This window comes from Patagioenas fasciata, chromosome 10, assembly GCF_037038585.1.
Source record: "Patagioenas fasciata isolate bPatFas1 chromosome 10, bPatFas1.hap1, whole genome shotgun sequence".
NCBI lineage: Eukaryota > Metazoa > Chordata > Aves > Columbiformes > Columbidae > Patagioenas > Patagioenas fasciata.
In genome coordinates, this window is record NC_092529.1 from 22,486,836 (window position 1) to 22,493,354 (window position 6,519).

Here is a 6,519-nt window from a genome sequence, read left to right on the forward strand (position 1 = left end):
AGGCTCCTCATGGCCAGGAAGACACTGAGGTTCTGGAGAGAGTTCAGGGGAGCGTGACAAGGCTGGTGAAGGGTCTGGAGCACCAGTCTTATGAGGAGCGGTTGAGGGAGCTGGGGCTGTTCAGCTTGAGAAAAGGAGGCTGAGGGGAGACCTTGTCGCTGTCTACAACTGCCTGAAAGGAGGTTTTATCATGGTGGGTGTTGATCTCTTCTCCCAAGTAGTAAGTGATAGGACAAGAGGAAATGGCCTCAAGTTGTACACGGGGAGGTTTAGATTGGATATTAGTTAAAAATTCTTCAGGGAAAGGGTTTTGAAGCAGCGGAACAGACTGCCCAGCGAGGTTGTGGAGTCACCATCACTGAAGGTGTTTAAAAGACAGATAGGTAAGGTTCTCAGGGACATGGTTTAGTGCCAGATTTACGTTATGGTTGGACTCGATGATCTTAAGCGTCTCTTCCAACCACAATTATTCTATGATTCTATGATAAGTCATTTTTGATATTTTCTTTCTCAGAGGACCATGCAACCTCCCTGAGAGCCAGGACATTTCTGAGGTGTTGGAGAGATGTCTCACGGTCACACCAGCCAGTTCCAGCAGCACCTGTCTGTCCCTTCCCAGACCAAACCTTTTCTCCATAACACAACCTTCCAGGTGAGTTTCTGGGACACAGCAAATGCTGTCCAGATCTTCTGGGCTTGTTCAGAAGAGAACAGGAGGCCAACATGTAGATGGGCTCTCTGTGCACCTCAAAGCTTTCCTGACCATTTTTCTCAATGCCTCACTTGTACCCAATCTTTCTGGTCCTTAGGTTGTGGATGAGGGCATTGAGCAGGGATGTGGGGATGGTGTTGAAAAAAGACTTTGTTGAACTATCTCGGGAAGGCCGTTCTGGGCATCCCCCAGTCAAGGATGAGGGTGCTGTAGAAAACAGTGGCATTGGTGAGAGGTAGAGGTGAAGAAGGCCTTGTGCCTGTCTACACTGGGGTAGAGAGCAGTGGGATGCCCATGTGAACAGTGAGGGGACAAATGACTCCAAAATGCAAACAGTATATGCAAGAGTTGCAGGAAATAGTCCTAAGACGTCTGTGAGCAGAGGTGGTGCCGTCGTCAGTCACAAAACTGGGCAGCAGCTGGGTCTGGGTGGCGGAGCTGTATCAGGTCCCCACGGAGGTCACACTCACCTCAGTTCAAGGAAGCGCATCCCAGTGCTACATTCAGGTGGTTTCTTGGAGAAGTCACTCTCAACATGAAGTGACCTTGATACACTGTCCCACAGGCCTCCGTGGCCCCCACAGGAATAGCTGATGGCATTTGTGCTTATTTGGGGTCACTTCACCCCACACAGGATGTGGGTGCACAAGTGTCCCCTCAGTGCACACCTGGACTTCTGATCTAGTCATCTGCTGTCCTTCCATGGGGGGAAGAAGAAGCTCTCTGAGCTGTGGTGAGAGGACAGTGATCAAAATGGTGACTGCAAGAGGTAACAGCCCCAAGCTGGCACCTGGCAGCATGACAGACTGTTTGCATGTCTCTCTTGCACACACACTGTGTCCTGCTCTTCACCTGGGACATCCCATCTGCCACAAAACCTTTGCCCAAGGAGAATACACCTGCACTGGCCTGGCTGCCATTCCTGCCCCCTGTCCCCATGCTCCCCACAGCCCTGAGCTGGGGGTTTTGCTCTATAGATCAAGTGGGCTGTGGTGCCCGGGCTGTGGTGACTCTGCGGGGCTGTACTGGTCAGGCTGGGAGGCAGCCCCAGCTGATGGCGGTCACTGCCGCTGACCCATCACACACAAACTCTTGGGTGGCCATGGAGGGTGTTCAGATGGACCCTGCTGTATTCATCATGTGTGTGGGTGATGGCCACCAACAAGCAACACCTGAACAACCAGCCCGACTCCCTCAAAAGCCACACTGGGACCCTGATTTCATCACACTGAGCCCACAGAGAAACAAGCAAAGCAATGACCGTCTTGTGAGTCTGTTCCTTAGGCATGTTCTTTAAAACAGCTCTGGAAGAAGATCCAAACCTTTGGGCACTGTGTTAAGGAGATGCCCTTGCTGATGGAGATGCTGTTCTGAGGCCAGCTCTGTCACAGCAGTGCCCATTGCCTGTCCTGGCCACAGGACTGACACACAACAGGACGGTCACCAAGCCTTGGGAGAGCTCAGGCCTTGCACCAACACAAGGGTTGAGAAGGAGAGTGGGGAAGTGCAAAGAGAAGGATTCTGGAAAGAACAAGTCTGGTGCTGCCTGGCAGAGCTGCTCTGCTGGGACTGTTTCCTCCATCTTCACACACAGACACCTCATATTGAGCTTCAAAAAGGTGGAAAGATCTCAGACAAACAATTCACTGCAGGGTCATTTCTTTTGTTTAAGTACACAGAGAGCACGACTTCTCATTTACAAGGTCTGTGACTCGAACTATAAAGGTGTACAGAGAATTAGAAGTGTGATGAATAATAACATTTCTTTATGGGCAATATCATCACAGTTAAAAAAGCAAAATCAAACAAAATTTCCCCCAACTTCAAACATTCATCTATAACTATAAAATATAAAAAAGACAGACTGGACCTGTCGTGAGTTATGTCATGAGTGATACGCAGAAGATGGGAAGTTTAATGCCTTTGAAGAGAATCCAGCCATGAGTTTCCTCAGGGCATCCTTGAGCTCCTGGTTCCTCATGCTGTAGATGAGGGGGTTGACTGCTGGAGGCACCACCGAGTACAGAACAGACACCACCAGATCGAGGGATGCGGAGGAGATGGAGGGGGGCCTCAGGTTAGCAAATGAACCAGTGCTGACAAACAGAGAGACCACGGCCAGGTGAGGGAGGCAGGTGGAAAAGGCTTTGTGCCGTCCCTGCTCAGAGGGGATCCTTAGCACAGCCCTGAAAATCTGCACATAGGAGAAAAGAATGAAAGTAAAACACCCAATTCCTAAACAGACAGCAATCACAATAAGAAAAATACCTCTGAGATAGGTATATGAGCAGGAGAGCTTGAGGATGTGGGGAACTTCGCAGAAGAACTGGTCCACAGCATTGCCCTTGCACAGTGGCAGTGAAAATGTATTGGCTGTGTGCAGCAGAGCATTGAGAAACCCAGTGGCCCAGGCAGCTGCTGCCATGTGGACACAAGCTCTGCTGCCCAGGAGGGTCCCGTAGTGCAGGGGTTTGCAGATGGCAATGTAGCGGTCGTAGGACATGATGGTGAGAAGGTAAAATTCTGCTGAAATAAAAAAGACAAAAAGAAACAGTTGTGCAGCACATCCTGCATAGGAAATGACCCTGGTATCCCATAGAGAGTTGGCCGTGGACTTGGGGAGAGTGGTGGAGATGCAGCCCAGGTCCAGGAGGGAGAGGTTGAGGAGGAAGAAGTACATGGGGGTGTGGAGGTGCTGGTCCCAGGCTATGGTGGTGATGATGAGGCCGTTGCCCAGGAGGGCAGCCAGGTAGATGCCCAGGAAGAGCCAGAAGTGCAAGAGCTGCAGCTCCTGTGTGTCTGTGAACGCCAGGTGGGAGGAACTGGGTGATGGAGCTGCTGTTGGACATTTGCTGTCTCTGGGCATGAGGACCTTTGCAAGGAGGAAAAGACAGTGATGGTTTAGATGAGACTTCTCTGGGAGAAACCAAAGCCATTTCCCACAGACCCTCCCACAAAGAGACACTTCTATTTTCCCAGGAGAATGTCCTGGCTGGAGCCCTCGTCGGTGCTTGATGAGTGTGCAATGAAGAGCAGGGTCTCTGCCCAGGGGCTCTCGAGGACTCAGCCTGACCCTGTGTGATTGGGTGGGCAGGGGCCAGTCCTGGGGTTCAGCTTTGTCAGCTGGAACCGCTCCTGGTGCAGAAGGGACTGTCAGCGTCTGCACCTCCAGGCCTGAGAAATGGCGTTTGAGAGGTTCGGTGTTTCTACAGCTCCTTCTGCCCTCCCACCCATGAAAGTGTTCTTGGGTGTCAGAAACCCTCAGCATTTCTGCTGCACTCAGGGAGAACAGAGCGAGTCCTGCTAGACCAGAGGATGCCTGTGGGTCAGTGCAGAGTGGGGGCAGCTGCTCTGTCCCTCTGTCTTGCTCCAGCTGCCCTGGGCTGGCGCCTTTATAAGATGGAGCCTGATCACACTCCCATGTTACCCTGGAAAGCCACCAGGCACTGCTGAGAGCAGAGGGATCCACCTCAGACCACGACATGTCTCACCCTTTCCTAACGTCTCAGCTCCCCACATTCAGCCCAGGACACACACAGCTCATCTCACAAACCCAACAGCATTTTTTTTGTCACAGTAGCTCTGTGCTTCTCCATGGGGCTTTCAGATAACACACAGATGCTGTAGGACAGGTTTGCATCATGGAGGGAAGCTCACAGCTTGAAAGAAAAGTCAAGGAGACAATCAAGAGTCCTAATGATGGCATTTGATTCAGGGAGACTCAGCTCACTCCCCAGCCCCACAGCCTGCATTGTCCATACCCCACAGGGCAGAGCAAAGCTGGGACACATGTTCCCATAGACACAGCTGCAGGAAAGGACCCACAAGATCAGGCTGTGACTCTGCAGCTGAAACTCCCATCCCTAGAGAGCCTGAGAGCAAGAACAAGATCCCAACAGCAGTGACCCAGAGCAGGGGAGCAAGAAGGACAATGCGGTGAGGATGGGTGTGAGAGAGGCCAGGGCAGAGGCAGCCGGGCACTCAGACAGCGTCACCCTTCCCCAGCTGTGCAGCCACCTCCCAGACACCAACATTGCCGGGCAGCTGCTCTCAGCCCCTGTGCTCTGCAGAGGAACTGGAGCTCTGGCTGCACAGGAGCTGCTTCATGCCTTGGAGCTCCCGGCCCTGAGAGCAGAGGCTTTGCTGGGTGAGACAGGAGGCCAGGGGGCTGCTCACAGGAGGGATCTGCGCTGCAGGGGATCATACAGAGATTTCTGGATTCACCCTCCACCTACGGATCTTGTTTGAGTTTCCTCTCATTCATTGATCCTGTCCCTGCTGCCTGGAGATTCTCCCCCTGGGAGGTGTTTCCCTGTCCATGTCTCTTCCCTGTCAGTGCTCACAGACCCCATCCCACCCTCTGTGCCCTCCCCCTGGCCCTACAGATCCTGCCTGTTCACAGGGCACTGCCTGGGGGCATCTTCCTGTTTGCAGGCTGGAAAACAGGACAGGTCAGACTAGGCTGAGGGGTCCAGCCAAGGTGATGCAGGTGCTGTGCACAGGCAGAGGGGTGGTGAAGGGATGTTATGAGCCTTCTGGCAGATGTACTGATCACTCAGAGTTGCAGTTCAGGAGTCTCAGTGACTTGTTTAAGCATGAGAGCTCATTTTCATTTTATCCTTTCCTGCACCCCCCACCCCTTGGGAGAGGAAACTGAAAAGACAGGCTCAGGAAAGCTCCTTATCTGTTTGGTAATCCTTGCACGGATCTTGTCCTTGAGGCATCCGATTGGAAAAATGCTGGGGGTGATCTGGAGCTGTGAGCAGCCCTGACACACACAGCACCCTCTCCACAGCAGAAACACATTTCCTGCCCAATAGGGTTTCCTCCTTCCAGTCACATCTTCTCCCCTCCTGGTTGTTGGGATCTCCCTGGGCAGGCTGAGCGCTGACACTGGCAGGCGGCAGAGTCCCTGTCCTGGCAGAGCCCTGGGATGCAGGGACCCTGCTCTGCAGGACAGCCCTGGGCACCCCTGGGAGCTCCCCCTGCAGTTACCCTCAGCAGAAGATGCCATGATGCCCTTTCCCATTGATGGTGCTGCAGGGAAGCCCTGCACTGGAGTGTGTTCTTCTCTACAGCAGAGATACTGTGAGAGAGACCTGACAGATCCTGTAAATTGTCGGATGTATCATCTTCAGGGTCTCCCTTCAGGAAATGCAGCTGCATTGTCCTACAGCCAGAGACTTACTGTGTTAGACCTGTGAAGATTTGTCTCTCAGTGAGTGCTCAGCAACCAAGAACCTACATTGCCTTTCCCTTCTCTGTGCCTGGCTCCTGTGCCCTCGGTGCTGCAGGCAGAGCCCTCAGCCCTGCTGCGCTGTGCAGAGGAGCTGCTCCTGGGCAGAGCTGTCTCTCTGCAGCGCTGCTGCTTGCCAGGAGCTCCCTCTGTCCCAGGAGCCCAGCCCAGCTCAGCAGCACAGGAGCAGCCCATGATGTCCCTTTCTCTGTCCCCTCTGGGCTCCCTCCAGGTGTCCCTGGGGCTCCAGAGGCACAACTTCAAAGTTGAAGTAATCAGTGATGTTGATTCTCTCTCCTTTTCAGAGACTCTTCTTCCCAGCATTGTATTTTTAAGTTTAAAAAATAAATCTGTATGAGAATCATCTTTTCTTTTCCCATCATTAGACAGGACACCAGGAATGTTACAGCAAAGGATCTAATTTCTCCAAGCTGGGGGAGGAATATCTTCAGTTGAAGGAATGTAGGCATTTTATTCTGGTTTTATACTCTCAGGTCTAGAGAGACATTCATCAGTCTTTGGCCATGTCATGTCTGTGCTCTGAAGCAAAGCCTTTGCACTCATGGGCTCT

The 6,519-nt window shown here is 52.5% G+C and overlaps 1 pseudogene; it reads right to left on the reverse strand.

The window, feature by feature from the left end:
* Positions 1-2,543: 2,543 nt before the first annotated feature.
* Positions 2,544-3,561, reverse strand: LOC136105607 (olfactory receptor 14C36-like; annotated as a pseudogene).
* Positions 3,562-6,519: the final 2,958 nt, after the last annotated feature.